The sequence below is a fragment of the Rutidosis leptorrhynchoides genome, chromosome 5, assembly GCF_046630445.1.
Source record: "Rutidosis leptorrhynchoides isolate AG116_Rl617_1_P2 chromosome 5, CSIRO_AGI_Rlap_v1, whole genome shotgun sequence".
NCBI lineage: Eukaryota > Viridiplantae > Streptophyta > Magnoliopsida > Asterales > Asteraceae > Rutidosis > Rutidosis leptorrhynchoides.
In genome coordinates this window covers 16,189,085-16,208,665 of record NC_092337.1, presented here as the reverse complement: position 1 = coordinate 16,208,665, position 19,581 = coordinate 16,189,085, and positions in this window count along the sequence as shown.

Here is a 19,581-nt window from a genome sequence, read left to right as displayed (position 1 = left end):
GAGGTTAAAAGACTTAAGCAAAACAAGATACCAATTGTTAAGGTTCGATGGAATGCTCGTAGAGGACTCGAGTTCACCTGGGAGCGTGAAGATCAGATGAAGAAGAAATACCCGCATCTATTTCCAGAAGATTCGTCAACACCTTCAACAGCTTAAAATTTCGGGACGAAATTTATTTAACGGGTAGGTACTGTAGTGACCCGAACTTTTCCATGTTTATATATATTAATTGAGATTGATATTTACATGATTAAATGTTTCCAACATGTTAAGCAATCAAACTTGTTAAGACTTGATTAATTGAAATATGTTTCATATAGACAATTGACCACCCAAGTTGATCGGTGATTCACGAACGTTAAAACTTGTAAAAACTATATGATGACATATATATGGATATATATATATATATAGTTAACATGATACTATGATAAGAAAACATATCATAAAGTATATTAACAATGAACTACATATGTAAAAACAAGACTACTAACTTAATGATTTTTAAACGAGACATATATGTAACGATTATCGTTGTAAAGACATTTAATGTATATATATCATATTAAGAGATATTCATACATGATAATATCATGATAATATAATAATTTAAAATCTCATTTGATATTATAAACATTGGGTTAACAACATTTAACAAGATCGTTAACCTAAAGGTTTCAAAACAACACTTACATGTAACGACTAACGATGACTTAACGACTCAGTTAAAATGTATATACATGTAGTGTTTTAATATGTATTTATACACTTTTGAAAGACTTCAATACACTTATCAAAATACTTCTACTTAAAAAAAATGCTTACAATTACATCCTCGTTCAGTTTCATCAACAATTCTACTCGTATGCACCAGTATTCGTACTCGTACAATACACAGCTTTTAGATGTATGTACTATTGGTATATACACTCCAATGATCAGCTCTTAGCAGCCCATGTGAGTCACCTAACACATGTGTGAACCATCATTTGGCAACTAGCATGAAATATCTCATAAAATTACAAAAATATGAGTAATCATTCATGACTTATTTACATGAAAACAAAATTACATATCCTTTATATCTAATCCATACACCAACGACCAAAAACACCTACAAACACTTTCATTCTTCAATTTTCTTCATCTAATTGATCTCTCTCAAGTTCTATCTTCAAGTTCTAAGTGTTCTTCATAAATTCCAAAAGTTCTAGTTTCATAAAATCAAGAATACTTTCAAGTTTGCTAGCTCACTTCCAATCTTGTAAGGTGATCATCCAACCTCAAGAAATCTTTGTTTCTTACAGTAGGTTATCATTCTAATACAAGGTAATAATCATATTCAAACTTTGGTTCAATTTCTATAACTATAACAATCTTATTTCAAGTGATGATCTTACTTGAACTTGTTTTCGTGTCATGATTCTGCTTCAAGAACTTCGAGCCATCCAAGGATCCATTGAAGCTAGATCCATTTTTCTCTTTTCCAGTAGGTTTATCCAAGGAAATTAAGGTAGTAATGATGTTCATAACATCATTCGATTCATACATATAAAGCTATCTTATTCGAAGGTTTAAACTTGTAATCACTAGAACATAGTTTAGTTAATTCTAAACTTGTTCGCAAACAAAAGTTAATCCTTCTAACTTGACTTTTAAAATCAACTAAACACATGTTCTATATCTATATGATATGCTAACTTAATGATTTAAAACCTGGAAACACGAAAAACACCGTAAAACCGGATTTACGCCGTCGTAGTAACACCGCGGGCTGTTTTGGGTTAGTTAATTAAAAACTATGATAAACTTTGATTTAAAAGTTGTTATTCTGAGAAAATGATTTTTATTATGAACATGAAACTATATCCAAAAATTATGGTTAAACTTAAAGTGGAAGTATGTTTTCTAAAATGGTCATCTAGACGTCGTTCTTTCGACTGAAATGACTACCTTTACAAAAACGACTTGTAACTTATTTTTCCGACTATAAACCTATAATTTTTCTGTTTAGATTCATAAAATAGAGTTCAATATGAAACCATAGCAATTTGATTCACTCAAAACGGATTTAAAATGAAGAAGTTATGGGTAAAACAAGATTGGATAATTTTTCTCATTTTAGCTACGTGAAAATTGGTAACAAATCTATTCCAACCATAACTTAATCAACCTGTATTGTATATTATGTAATCTTGAGATACCATAGACACGTATACAATGTTTCGACCTATCATGTCGACACATCTATATATATTTCGGAACAACCATAGACACTCTATATGTGAATGTTGGAGTTAGCTATACAGGGTTGAGGTTGATTCCAAAATATATATAGTTTGAGTTGTGATCAATACTGAGATACGTATACACTGGGTCGTGGATTGATTCAAGATAATATTTATCGATTTATTTCTGTACATCTAACTGTGGAAAACTAGTTATAGGTTACTAACGAGGACAGCTGACTTAATAAACTTAAAACATCAAAATATATTAAAAGTGTTGTAAATATATTTTGAACATACTTTAATATATATGTATATATTGTTATAGGTTCGTGAATCAACAGTGGCCAAGTCTTACTTCCCGACGAAGTAAAAATCTGTGAAAGTGAGTTATAGTCCCACTTTTAAAATCTAATATTTTTGGGATGAGAATACATGCACGTTTTATAAATGATTTACAAAATAGACACAAGTACGTGAAACTACATTCTATGGTTGAATTATCGAAATCGAATATGCCCCTTTTTATTAAGTCTGGTAATCTAAGAATTAGGGAACAGATACCCTAATTGACGCGAATCCTAAAGATAGATCTATTGGGCCTAACAAACCCCATCCAAAGTACCGGATGCTTTAGTACTTCGAAATTTATATCATATCCGAAGGGTGTCCCGGAATGATGGGGATATTCTTATATATGCATCTTGTTATTGTCGATTACCAGGTGTTCACCATATGAATGATTTTTATCTCTATGTATGGGATGTGTATTGAAATATGAAATCTTGTGGTCTATTGTTACGATTTGATATATATAGGTTAAACCTATAACTCACCAACATTTTTGTTGACGTTTAAAGCATGTTTATTCTCAGGTGAATATTAAGAGCTTCCGCTGTTGCATACTAAAATAAGGACAAGATTTGGAGTCCATGTTTGTATGATATTGTGTAAAAACTGCATTCAAGAAACTGATTTCGATGTAACATATTTGTATTGTAAACCATTATGTAATGGTCGTGTGTAAACAGGATATTTTAGATTATCATTATTTGATAATCTACGTAAAGCTTTTTAAACCTTTATTTATGAAATAAAGGTTATGGTTTGTTTTAAAAAGGAATGCAGTCTTTGAAAAACGTCTCATATAGAGGTCAAAACCTCGCAACGAAATCAATTAATATGGAACGTTTTTAATCAATAAGAACGGGACATTTCACTTCCGCTGTCGCATACTTAAATAAGGACGAGATTTGGAGTCCATGCTTGTATGATATTGTGTAAAAACTGCATTCAAGAAACTTATTTTGTTGTAACATATTTGTATTGTAAACCATTATGTAATGGTCGTGTGTAAACAGGATATTTTAGATTATCATTATTTGATAATCTACGTAAAGCTTTTTAAAACCTTTATCTATGAAATAAAGGTTATGGTTTGTTTTAAAAATGAATGCAGTCTTTGAAAAACGTCTCATATAGAGGTCAAAACCTCGCAACGAAATCAACTAATATGGAACGTTTTTAATCAATAAGAACGGGACATTTCAGTTCCTACTAGGTTTCACATACCATTATATACAAAAACACATTCACTGTCAAACCGCTTCAAAAAAACAATTTCATCTAGACCGGTTAATTGAGAAAATTTAGAAAAAATAAGAGTATTTTGACAGAAAAATTCATGAAAAGTCTATTTATATCACACACTAAAATGAGTACATTTACGCGAGATTTAATATCTAGGAAAGTAAAATTAAAAGTGTAAAAAAAATTCTTGTTGAAAGCATTGAATCAATTCGAGAAACTAATGAAATAATTATAGAAATAATACTTGAAATAATTCGTGAAACCATTCTGAGATCCATTTAAATATTAGTATTGAGCCAATATTACTAGTTTTTACTAGGTTTCACATACCATTTTATACAAAAATATATTCACAGTCAAACCGCTTCAACCAAACAATTTCATCTAGACCGGTTCATTGAGAAAATTTAGAAAAAATACGAGTATTTCACAGAAAAATTCATGAAAAGTCTATTTATTTCACACACTAAAATGAGTACTTTTACACAAGATTTAATATCTAGGAAAGTAAAATTAAAACTATAAAAAATTATTCTTGTTGAAAGCATTGAATCAATACGAAAAACTAATAAAATAATTATTGAAATAATACATGAAATAATTCGTGAAACCATTCTGACATCCATTTAAATATTAGTATTGAGCCAATATTACTCGTTCGTACTAGGTTTCACATACCATTTTATACGAAAACACATTCAAAGTCAAACCACTTCAACCAAACAATTTCATCTAGACCGGTTCATTGAGAAAATTTAGAAAAAATAAGAGTATTTTGACAGAAAAATTCATGAAAAGTCTATTTATTTCACACACTAAAATGAGTACTTTTACGCGTATCTAGGAAAGTAAAATTAAAACTATAAAAAAATTCTTGTTAAAAGCGTTGAATCAATTCGAAAAACCAATGAAATAATTATAGAAATAATACATGAAATAATTCGTGAAACCATTCTTACATCGATTTAAATATTAGTATTGAGCCAATTTTACTCGTTCTTACTAGGTTTCACATACCATTTTATACAAAAACACATTCACGGTCAAACCGCTTCAACCAAACAATTTCATCTAGACCGGTTCATTGAGAAAATTTAGAAAAAAAAGTATTTTCACAGAAAAATTCATGAAAAGTCTATTTATTTCACACACTAGAATGAGTACTTTTATGCGAGATTCAATATATAGGAAAGTAAAATTAAAATTGTAAAAAAATTGTTCTTGAAGGCATTGAATCAATTTGAGAAACTAATGAAATAATTATAGAAATAATACATGAAATAATTCGTGAAACCATTCTGACATCCATTTAAATATTATTATTGAGCCAACTTTACTCGTTCCTACTAGATTTCACATACCATTTTATACAAAAACACATTCACAGTCAAACCGCTTCAAATAAACAATTTTATCTAGACCGGTTAATTGAGAAAATTTAGGAAAAAAATAAGAGTATTATGATAGAAAAATTCATGAAAAGTCTATTTATTTCACACAATAAAATACTTACTTTTACGCGAGATTTAATATCTTGAAAAGTAAAATTAAAACTATAATAAAAAATTCTTGCTGAAAGCATTGAATCAATTTGAAAAACCAATTAAATAATTATAGAAATAATACATGAAATAATTCATGAAAATATTCTGACATCCATTTAATTATTAGTATTGAGCCAATATTACTCGTTCGTTCTAGGTTTCACATACCATTTTATACAAAAACACATTCACAGTCAATCCGCTTCAACCAAACAATTTCATCTAGACTAGTTCATTGAGAAAATTTATAAAAAATAAGAGTATTTTGAGAGAAAAATTCATAAAAAGTATATTTATTTCACACACTAAAATGAGTACTTTTATGTGAGAATTAATATCTAGGAAAGTAAAATTAAAACTGTAAAAAAAATTCTTGTTGAAAGCATTGAATCAATTTTAAAAACCAATGAAATAATTTTAAAAATAATAATGAAATAATTCGTGAAAACATTCTGACATCGATTTAAATATTAGTATTGAGCCAACTGTACTCGTTCTTACTAGGTTTCACATACCATTTTATACAAAAACACATTCACAGTAAAACCGCTTCAACCAAACAATTTCATCTAGACCGGTTCATTGAGAAAATTTAGAAAAAATAAGAGTATTTCACAGAAAAATTCATGAAAAGCCTATTTATTTCACACACTAAAATGAGTGCTTTTACGCAAGATTTAATATCTAGGAAAGTAAAATTAAAACTATAAAAAAATATTCTTGTTGAAAGCATTGAATCAATATGAAAAATCAATAAAATAATTATAGAAATAATACATGAAATAATTCGTGAAACCATTCTGACATCCATTTAAATATTAGTATTGAGCCAATATTACTCGTTCGTACTAGGTTTCACATACCATTTTATACGAAAATACATTCACAGTCAAACCACTTCAACCAAACAATTTCATCTAGACCGATTCATTGAGAAAATTTAGAAAAAATAAGAGTATTTTGACAGAAAAATTCATGAAAAGTCTATTTATTTCACACACTAAAATGAGTACTTTTACGCGAGATTTAATATCTAGGAAAGTAAAATTAAAACTATAAAAAAAATTCTTGTTGAAAGCGTTGAATTAATTCGAAAAACCATTGAAATAATTATAGAAATAATACATGAAATAATTCGTGAAACCATTCTTACATCGATTTAAATATTAGTATTGAGCCAATTTTACTCGTTCTTACTTGGTTTCACATACCATTTTATACAAAAACACATTCACAGTTCCACCAAACAATTTCATCTAGACCGGTTCATTGAGAAAATTTAGAAAAAAAAATATTTTCACAGAAAAATTCATGAAAAGTCTATTTATTTCACACACTAGAATGAGTACTTTTACGCGAGATTCAATATATAGGAAAGTAAAATTAAAATTGTAAAAAAATTCTTCTTGAAGGCATTGAATCAATTTGAGAAACTAATGAAATAATTATAGAAATAATACATGAAATAATTCGTGAAATCATTCTGACATCCATTTAAATATTATTATTGAGCCAACTTTACTCATTCCTACTAGATTTCACATACCATTTTATACAAAAACACATTCACAGTCAAACCGCTTCAAATAAACAATTTTATCTAGACCGGTTAATTGAGAAAATTTAGAAAAAAATAAGAGTATTATGATAGAAAAATTCATGAAAAGTCTATTTATTTCACACAATAAAATACGTACTTTTACGCGAGATTTAATATCTTGGAAAGTAAAATTAAAACTATAATAAAAAATTCTTGCTGAAAGCATTGAATCAATTTGAAAAATCAATTAAATAATTATAGAAATAATACATGAAATAATTCATGAAAATATTCTGACATCCATTTAATTATTAGTATTGAGCCAATATTACTCGTTCGTTCTAGGTTTCACATACCATTTTATACAAAAACACATTCACAGTCAATCCGCTTCAACCAAACAATTTCATCTAGACTAGTTCATTGAGAAAATTTAGCAAAAATAAGAGTATTTTGAGAAAAAAATTCATAAAAAGTCTATTTATTTCACACACTAAAATGAGTACTTTTATGTGAGAATTAATATCTAGGAAAGTAAAATTAAAACTGTAAAAAAAATTCTTGTTGAAAGCATTGAATCAATTTGAAAAACCAATGAAATAATTATAGAAATAATAATGAAATAATTCGTGAAAACATTCTGACATCGATTTAAATATTAGTATTGAGCCAACTGTACTCGTTCTTACTAGGTTTCACATACCATTTTATACAAAAACACATTCACAGTAAAACCGCTTCAACCAAACAATTTCATCTAGACCGGTTCATTGAGAAAATTTAGAAAAAAAAGTATTTTGGTAGAAAAATTCATGAAAATCTATTTATTTCACACACTAAAATGAGTACTTTTACGCGAGATTTAATATATAGGAAAGTAAAACTAAAACTGTAAAAAAATTCTTGTTGAAAGCATTGAATCAATTCGAGAAGCCAATGAAATAATTATATAAATAATACATGAAATAATTCGTGAAACCATTCTGACATCCATTTAAATAGTAGTATTGAGCCAATATTACTAGTTCTTACTAGGTTTCACATACCATTATATACAAAAACACATTCACTGTCAAACCGCTTCAACCAAACATTTTCATCTAGACCAGTTGTTTGAGAAAATTTAGAAAAAATAAGAGTATTTTGACAGAAAAATTCATGAAAAGTCTATTTATTTCACACACTAAAATGAGTACTTTTAAGCGAGATTTAATATCTAGGAAAGTAAAATTAAAAGTGTAAAAAAAATTCTCGTTGAAAGCATTGATTCAATTCGAGAAACTAATGAAATAATTATAGAAATAATACATGAAATAATTCGTGAAACCATTCTAACATCCATTTAAATATTAGTATTGAGCCAACATTACTAGTTTTTACTAGGTTTCACATACCATTTTATACAAAAATACATTCATAGTCAAACCGCTTCAACCAAACAATTTCATCAAGACCGGTTCATTGAGAAAATTTAGAAAAAATAAGAGTATTTAACAGAAAAATTCATGAAAAGTCTATTTATTTCACACACTAAAATAAGTACTTTTACGCAAGATTTAATATCTAGGAAAGTAAAATTAAAAATTTAAAAAAATATTCTTGTTGAAAGCATTGAATCAATATGAAAAACTAATGAAATAATTATAGAAATAATACATAAAATAATTCGTGAAACCATCCTGACATCCATTTAAATATTAGTATTGAGCCAATATTACTCGTTCGTACTAGGTTTCACATACCATTTTATACGAAAACACATTCACAGTCAAACCACTTCAACCAAACAATTTCATCTAGACCGGTTCATTGAGAAAATTTAGAAAAAATACGAGTATTTTGACAGAAAAATTCATGAAAAGTCTATTTATTTCACACACTAAAATGAGTACTTTTACGCGAGATTTAATATCTAGGAAAGTAAAATTTAAACTGTAAAAAAAATTCTTGTTGAAAGCGTTGAATCAATTCGAAAAACCAATGAAATAATTATAGAAATAATACATGAAATAATTCGTGAAACCATTCTTACATCGATTTAAATATTAGTATTGAGCCAATTATACTCGTTCGTATTAGGTTTCACATACCATTTTATGCAAAAGCACATTCACAGTCAAACCGCTTTAACCAAACAATTTTATCTAGACCGGTTCATTGAGAAAATTTAGAAAAAATAAGAGTATTTTAACAGAAAAATTTATGAAAAGTCTATTTATTTCACACACTAAAATGAGTACTTTTACGCGAGATTCAATATATAGGAAAGTAAAATTAAAATTGTAAAAAAATATTTTTGTTGAAAGTATTGAATCAATTTGAAAAATCAATGAAATAATTATAGAAATAATACATGAAATAATTCGTGAAACCATTCTGACATCCATTTAAATATTAGTATTGAGCTAATTTTACTCGTTCTTACTAGGTTTCACATACCATTTTATATAAAAATACATTCAAAGTCAAACCGCTTCAACCAAACAATTTCGTCTAGACTGGTTCATTGAGAAAATTTAGAAAAAATAAGAGTATTTTGACAGAAAAATTTATGAAAAGTCTATTTATTTCACACACTAAAATGAGTACTTTTACGCGAGATTCAATATATAGGAAAGTAAAATTAAAATTGTAAAAAAATATTTTTGTTGAAAGTATTGAATCAATTTGAAAAATCAATGAAATAATTATAGAAATAATACATGAAATAATTCGTGAAACCATTCTGACATCCATTTAAATATTAGTATTGAGCCAACATTACTAGTTTTTACTAGGTTTCACATACTATTTTATACAAAAACACATTCACAGTCAAACCGCTTCAACCAAACAATTTCATCAAGACCGGTTCATTGAGAAAATTTAGAAAAAATAAGAGTATTTAACAGAAAAATTCATGAAAAGTCTATTTATTTCACACACTAAAATGAGTACTTTTACGCAAGATTTAATATCTAAGAAAGTAAAATTAAAACTTTAAAAAAATATTCTTGTTGAAAGCATTGAATTAATATGAAAAACTAATGAAATAATTATAGAAATAATACATGAAATAATTCGTGAAACTATTCTGACATCCATTTAAATATTAGTATTGAGCCAATATTACTCGTTCGTACTAGGTTTCACATACCATTTTATACGAAAACACATTCACAGTCAAACCACTTCAACCAAACAATTTCATCTAGACCGGTTCATTGAGAAAATTTAGAAAAAATAAGAGTATTTTGACAGAAAAATTTATGAAAAGCCTATTTATTTCACACACTAAAATGAGTACTTTTATGCGAGATTTAATATCTAGGAAAGGAAAATTTAAACTATAAAAAAAATTCTTGTTGAAAGCGTTGAATCAATTCGAAAAACCAATGAAATAATTATAGAAATAATACATGAAATAATTCGTGAAACCATTCTTACATTGATTTAAATATTAGTATGGAGCCAATTTTACTCGTTCTTACTAGGTTTCAAATACCATTTTATACAAAAACACATTCACAGTCAAACCGCTTTAACCAAACAATTTCATCTAGACCGGTTCATTGAGAAAATTTAGAAAAAATAAGAGTATTTTGGTAGAAAAATTCATGAAAATCTATTTATTTCACACACTAAAATGAGTACTTTTACGCGAGATTTAATATATAGAAAAGTAGAACTAAAACTGTAAAAAAATATTTTTGTTGAAAGTATTGAATCAATTTGAAAAACCAATGAAATAATTATAGAAATAATACATGAAATAATTCGTGAAACCATTCTGACATCCATTTAAATATTTGTATTGAGCCAATTTTACTCGTTCTTACTAGGTTTCACATACAATTTTATATAAAAATACATTCAATGTCAAACCGCTTCAACCAAACAATTTCATCTTGACCGGTTCATTGAGAAAATTTAAAAAAAATAAGAGTATTTTGACAGAAAAAATATGAAAAGTCTATTTATTTCACACACTAAAATGAGTACTTTTACGCGAGATTTAATATCTATGAAAGTAAAATTAAAAGTGTAAAAAAAATTCTTGTTGAAAGCATTGAATCAATTCGAGAATCTAATGAAATAATTATAGAAATAATACATGAAATAATTCGTGAAACTATTCTGACATCCATTTAAATATTAGTATTGAGCCAACATTATTAGTTTTTACTAGGTTTCACATACTATTTTATACAAAAACACATTCACAGTCAAACCGCTTCAACCAAACAATTTCATCAAGACCGGTTCATTGAGAAAATTTAGAAAAAATAAGAGTATTTAACAGAAAAATTCATGAAAAGTCTATTTATTTCACACACTAAAATGAGTACTTTTACGTGAGATTTAATATCTAGGAAAGTAAAATTTAAACTGTAAAAAAATTCTTGTTGAAAGCGTTGAATTAATATGAAAAACCAATGAAATAATTATAGAAATAATACATGAAATAATTCGTGAAACCATTCTGACATCCATATAAATATTAGTTTTGAGCCAATATTACTCGTTCGTACTAGGTTTCACATACCATTTTATACGAAAACACATTCACACTCAAACCACTTCAACCAAACAATTTCATCTAGACCGGTTCATTGAGAAAATTTAGAAAAAATAAGAGTATTTTGACAGAAAAATTCATGAAAAGTCTATTTATTTCACACACTAAAATGAGTACTTTTACGCGAGATTTAATATCTAGGAAAGTAAAATTTAAACTGTAAAAAAAATTCTTGTTGAAAGCGTTGAATCAATTACAAAAAACCAATGAAATAATTATAGAAATAATACATGAAATAATTCGTGAAACCATTCTTACATCGATTTAAATATTAGTATTGAGCCAATTTTACTCGTTCTTACTAGGTTTCACATAACATTTTATACAAAAAGACATTCACAGTCAAACCGCTTTAACCAAACAATTAGAAAAAAAAAAAGAGTATTTTGACAGAAAAATTCATGAAAAGTCTATTTATTTCGCACACTAAAATGGGTACTTTTACGCGAGATTTAATATCTAGAAAAGTAGAATTAAAACTATAAAAAAATATTTTTGTTGAAAGTATTGAATCAATTTGAAAAACCAATGAAATAATTATAGAAATAATACATGAAATAATTCGTGAAACCATTCTGACATCCATTTAAATATTTGTATTGAGCCAATTTTACTCGTTCTTACTAGGTTTCACATACCATTTTATATAAAAATACATTCAATGTCAAACCGCTTCAACCAAACAATTTCATCTTGACCGGTTCATTGAGAAAATTTAGAAAAAATAAGAGTATTTTGACAGAAAAAATCATGAAAAGTCTATTTATTTCACACACTAAAATGAGTACTTTTACGCGAGATTTAATAACTAGGAAAGTAAAATTAAAAGTGTAAAAAAAATTCTTGTTGAAAGCATTGAATCAATTCGAGAATCTAATGAAAGAATTATAGAAATAATACATGAAATAATTCGTGAAACCATTCTGACATCCATTTAAATATTAGTATTGAGCCAACATTACTAGTTTTTACTAGGTTTCACATACTATTTTATACAAAAACACATTCACAGTCAAACCGCTTCAACCAAACAATTTCATCAAGACCGGTTCATTGAGAAAATTTAGAAAAAATAAGAGTATTTAACAGAAAAATTCATGAAAAGTCTATTTATTTCACACACTAAAATGAGTACTTTTACGCAAAATTTAATATCTAAGAAAGTAAAATTAAAACTTTAAAAAAATATTCTTGTTGAAAGCATTGAATTAATATGAAAAACCAATGAAATAATTATAGAAATAATACATGAAATAATTCGTGAAACTATTCCGACATCCATTTAAATATTAGTATTGAGCCAATATTACTCGTTCGTACTAGGTTTCACATACCATTTTATACGAAAACACATTCACAGTCAAACCACTTCAACCAAACAATTTCATCTAGACCGGTTCATTGAGAAAATTTAGAAAAAATAAGAGTATTTTGACAGAAAAATTCATGAAAAGCCTATTTATTTCACACACTAAAATGAGTACTTTTACGCGAGATTTAATATCTAGGAAAGTAAAATTTAAACTATAAAAAAAATTCTTGTTGAAAGCGTTGAATCAATTCGAAAAACCAATGAAATAATTATAGAAATAATACATGAAATAATTCGTGAAACGATTCTTACATCGATTTAAATATTAGTATTGAGCCAATTTTACTCGTTCTTACTAGGTTTCAAATACCATTTTATACAAAAACACATTCACAGTCAAACCGCTTTAACCAAACAATTTCATCTAGACCGGTTCATTGAGAAAATTTAGAAAAAAATAAGAGTATTTTGAGAGAAAAATTCATGAAAAGTCTATTTATTTCACACACTAAAATGAGTACTTTTACGCGAGATTTAATATATAGAAAAGTAGAATTAAAACTATAAAAAAATATTTTTGTTGAAATTATTGAATCAATTTGAAAAACCAATGAAATAATTATAGAAATAATACATGAAATAATTCGTGAAACCATTCTGACATCCATTTAAATATTTGTATTGAGCCAATTTTACTCGTTCTTACTAGGTTTCACATACCATTTTATATAAAAATACATTCAATGTCAAACCGCTTCAACCAAACAATTTCATCTTGACCGGTTCATTGAGAAAATTTAGAAAAAATAAGAGTATTTTGACAGAAAAAATCATGAAAAGTCTATTTATTTCACACACTAAAATGAGTACTTTTACGCGAGATTTAATATCTAGGAAAGTAAAATTAAAAGTGTAAAAAAAATTCTTGTTGAAAGCATTGAATCAATTCGAGAATCTAATGAAATAATTATAGAAATAATACATGAAATAATTCGTGAAACCATTCTGACATCCATTTAAATATTAGTATTCAGCCAACATTACTAGTTTTTACTAGGTTTCACATACTATTTTATACAAAAACACATTCACAGTCAAACTGCTTCAACCAAACAATTTCATCAAGACCGGTTCATTGAGAAAATTTAGAAAAAATAAGAGTATTTAACAGAAAAATTCATGAAAAGTCTATTTATTTCACACACTAAAATGAGTACTTTTACGCAAGATTTAATATCTAAGAAAGTAAAATTAAAACTTTAAAAAAATATTCTTGTTGAAAGCATTGAATTAATATGAAAAACCAATGAAATAGTTATAGAAATAATACATGAAATAATTCGTGAAACTATTCTGACATCCATTTAAATATTAGTATTGAGCCAATATTACTCGTTCGTACTAGGTTTCACATACCATTTTATACGAAAACACATTCACACTCAAACCACTTCAACCAAACAATTTCATCTAGACCGGTTCATTGAGAAAATTTAGAAAAAATAAGAGTATTTTGACAGAAAAATTCATGAAAAGTCTATTTATTTCACACACTAAAATGAGTACTTTTACGCGAGATTTAATATCTAGGAAAGTAAAATTTAAACTGTAAAAAAAATTCTTGTTGAAAGCGTTGAATCAATTACAAAAAACCAATGAAATAATTATAGAAATAATACATGAAATAATTCGTGAAAGCATTCTTACATCGATTTAAATATTAGTATTGAGCCAATTTTACTCGTTCTTACTAGGTTTCACATAACATTTTATACAAAAACACATTCACAGTCAAACCGCTTTAACCAAACAATTAGAAAAAAAAAGAGTATTTTGACAGAAAAATTCATGAAAAGTCTATTTATTTCGCACACTAAAATGGGTACTTTTACGCGAGATTTAATATCTAGAAAAGTAGAATTAAAACTATAAAAAAATATTTTTGTTGAAAGTATTGAATCAATTTGAAAAACCAATGAAATAATTATAGAAATAATACATGAAATAATTCGTGAAACCATTCTGACATCCATTTAAATATTTGTATTGAGCCAATTTTACTCGTTCTTACTAGGTTTCACATACCATTTTATATAAAAATACATTCAATGTCAAACCGCTTCAACCAAACAATTTCATCTTGACCGGTTCATTGAGAAAATTTAGAAAAAATAAGAGTATTTTGACAGAAAAAATCATGAAAAGTCTATTTATTTCACACACTAAAATGAGTACTTTTACGCGAGATTTAATAACTAGGAAAGTAAAATTAAAAGTGTAAAAAAAATTCTTGTTGAAAGCATTGAATCAATTCGAGAATCTAATGAAAGAATTATAGAAATAATACATGAAATAATTCGTGAAACCATTCTGACATCCATTTAAATATTAGTATTGAGCCAACATTACTAGTTTTTACTAGGTTTCACATACTATTTTATACAAAAACACATTCACAGTCAAACCGCTTCAACCAAACAATTTCATCAAGACCGGTTCCTTGAGAAAATTTAGAAAAAATAAGAGTATTTAACAGAAAAATTCATGAAAAGTCTATTTATTTCACACACTAAAATGAGTACTTTTACGCAAAATTTAATATCTAAGAAAGTAAAATTAAAACTTTAAAAAAATATTCTTGTTGAAAGCATTGAATTAATATGAAAAACCAATGAAATAATTATAGAAATAATACATGAAATAATTCGTGAAACTATTCCGACATCCATTTAAATATTAGTATTGAGCCAATATTACTCGTTCGTACTAGGTTTCACATACCATTTTATACGAAAACACATTCACAGTCAAACCACTTCAACCAAACAATTTCATCTTGACCGGTTCATTGAGAAAATTTAGAAAAAATAAGAGTATTTTGACAGAAAAAATCATGAAAAGTCTATTTATTTCACACACTAAAATGAGTACTTTTACGCGAGATTTAATATCTAGGAAAGTAAAATTAAAAGTGTAAAAAAAATTCTTGTTGAAAGCATTGAATCAATTCGAGAATCTAATGAAATAATTATAGAAATAATACATGAAATAATTCGTGAAACCATTCTGACATCCATTTAAATATTAGTATTCAGCCAACATTACTAGTTTTTACTAGGTTTCACATACTATTTTATACAAAAACACATTCACAGTCAAACTGCTTCAACCAAACAATTTCATCAAGACCGGTTCATTGAGAAAATTTAGAAAAAATAAGAGTATTTAACAGAAAAATTCATGAAAAGTCTATTTATTTCACACACTAAAATGAGTACTTTTACGCAAGATTTAATATCTAAGAAAGTAAAATTAAAACTTTAAAAAAATATTCTTGTTGAAAGCATTGAATTAATATGAAAAACCAATGAAATAGTTATAGAAATAATACATGAAATAATTCGTGAAACTATTCTGACATCCATTTAAATATTAGTATTGAGCCAATATTACTCGTTCGTACTAGGTTTCACATACCATTTTATACGAAAACACATTCACACTCAAACCACTTCAACCAAACAATTTCATCTAGACCGGTTCATTGAGAAAATTTAGAAAAAATAAGAGTATTTTGACAGAAAAATTCATGAAAAGTCTATTTATTTCACACACTAAAATGAGTACTTTTACGCGAGATTTAATATCTAGGAAAGTAAAATTTAAACTGTAAAAAAAATTCTTGTTGAAAGCGTTGAATCAATTACAAAAAACCAATGAAATAATTATAGAAATAATACATGAAATAATTCGTGAAACCATTCTTACATCGATTTAAATATTAGTATTGAGCCAATTTTACTCGTTCTTACTAGGTTTCACATAACATTTTATACAAAAACACATTCACAGTCAAACCGCTTTAACCAAACAATTAGAAAAAAAAAAGAGTATTTTGACAGAAAAATTCATGAAAAGTCTATTTATTTCGCACACTAAAATGGGTACTTTTACGCGAGATTTAATATCTAGAAAAGTAGAATTAAAACTATAAAAAAATATTTTTGTTGAAAGTATTGAATCAATTTGAAAAACCAATGAAATAATTATAGAAATAATACATGAAATAATTCGTGAAACCATTCTGACATCCATTTAAATATTTGTATTGAGCCAATTTTACTCGTTCTTACTAGGTTTCACATACCATTTTATATAAAAATACATTCAATGTCAAACCGCTTCAACCAAACAATTTCATCTTGACCGGTTCATTGAGAAAATTTAGAAAAAATAAGAGTATTTTGACAGAAAAAATCATGAAAAGTCTATTTATTTCACACACTAAAATGAGTACTTTTACGCGAGATTTAATAACTAGGAAAGTAAAATTAAAAGTGTAAAAAAAATTCTTGTTGAAAGCATTGAATCAATTCGAGAATCTAATGAAAGAATTATAGAAATAATACATGAAATAATTCGTGAAACCATTCTGACATCCATTTAAATATTAGTATTGAGCCAACATTACTAGTTTTTACTAGGTTTCACATACTATTTTATACAAAAACACATTCACAGTCAAACCGCTTCAACCAAACAATTTCATCAAGACCGGTTCCTTGAGAAAATTTAGAAAAAATAAGAGTATTTAACAGAAAAATTCATGAAAAGTCTATTTATTTCACACACTAAAATGAGTACTTTTACGCAAAATTTAATATCTAAGAAAGTAAAATTAAAACTTTAAAAAAATATTCTTGTTGAAAGCATTGAATTAATATGAAAAACCAATGAAATAATTATAGAAATAATACATGAAATAATTCGTGAAACTATTCCGACATCCATTTAAATATTAGTATTGAGCCAATATTACTCGTTCGTACTAGGTTTCACATACCATTTTATACGAAAACACATTCACAGTCAAACCACTTCAACCAAACAATTTCATCTAGACCGGTTCATTGAGAAAATTTAGAAAAAATAAGAGTATTTTGACAGAAAAATTCATGAAAAGCCTATTTATTTCACACACTAAAATGAGTACTTTTACGCGAGATTTAATATCTAGGAAAGTAAAATTTAAACTATAAAAAAAATTCTTGTTGAAAGCGTTGAATCAATTCGAAAAACCAATGATATAATTATAGAAATAATACATGAAATAATTCGTGAAACGATTCTTACATCGATTTAAATATTAGTATTGAGCCAATTTTACTCGTTCTTACTAGGTTTCAAATACCATTTTATACAAAAACACATTCACAGTCAAACCGCTTTAACCAAACAATTTCATCTAGACCGGTTCATTGAGAAAATTTAGAAAAAAATAAGAGTATTTTGAGAGAAAAATTCATGAAAAGTCTATTTATTTCACACACTAAAATGAGTACTTTTACGCGAGATTTAATATATAGAAAAGTAGAATTAAAACTATAAAAAAATATTTTTGTTGAAATTATTGAATCAATTTGAAAAACCAATGAAATAATTATAGAAATAATACATGAAATAATTCGTGAAACCATTCTGACATCCATTTAAATATTTGTATTGAGCCAATTTTACTCGTTCTTACTAGGTTTCACATACCATTTTATATAAAAATACATTCAATGTCAAACCGCTTCAACCAAACAATTTCATCTTGACCGGTTCATTGAGAAAATTTAGAAAAAATAAGAGTATTTTGACAGAAAAAATCATGAAAAGTCTATTTATTTCACACACTAAAATGAGTACTTTTACGCGAGATTTAATATCTAGGAAAGTAAAATTAAAAGTGTAAAAAAAATTCTTGTTGAAAGCATTGAATCAATTCGAGAATCTAATGAAATAATTATAGAAATAATACATGAAATAATTCGTGAAACCATTCTGACATCCATTTAAATATTAGTATTCAGCCAACATTACTAGTTTTTACTTGGTTTCACATACTATTTTATACAAAAACACATTCACAGTCAAACTGCTTCAACCAAACAATTTCATCAAGACCGGTTCATTGAGAAAATTTAGAAAAAATAAGAGTATTTAACAGAAAAATTCATGAAAAGTCTATTTATTTCACACACTAAAATGAGTACTTTTACGCAAGATTTAATATCTAAGAAAGTAAAATTAAAACTTTAAAAAAATATTCTTGTTGAAAGCATTGAATTAATATGAAAAACCAATGAAATAGTTATAGAAATAATACATGAAATAATTCGTGAAACTATTCTGACATCCATTTAAATATTAGTATTGAGCCAATATTACTCGTTCGTACTAGGTTTCACATACCATTTTATACGAAAACACATTCACACTCAAACCACTTCAACCAAACAATTTCATCTAGACCGGTTCATTGAGAAAATTTAGAAAAAATAAGAGTATTTTGACAGAAAAATTCATGAAAAGTCTATTTATTTCACACACTAAAATGAGTACTTTTACGCGAGATTTAATATCTAGGAAAGTAAAATTTAAACTGTAAAAAAAATTCTTGTTGAAAGCGTTGACTCAATTCGAAAAACCAATGAAATAATTATAGAAATAATACATGAAATAATTCGTGAAACCATTCTTACATCGATTTAAATATTAGTATTGAGCCAATTTTACTAGTTCTTACTAGGTTTCACATACCATTTTATACAAAAACACATTCACAGTCAAACCGCTTCAACCAAACAATTTCATCTAGACCGGTTCATTGAGAAAATTTAGAAAAAAAAGTATTTTCACATAAAAATTCATGAAAGTCTATTTATTTCACACACTAGAATGAGTACTTTTACGCGAGATTCAATATATAGGAAAGTAAAATTAAAATTGTAAAAAAATTCTTCTTGAAGGCATTGAATCAATTC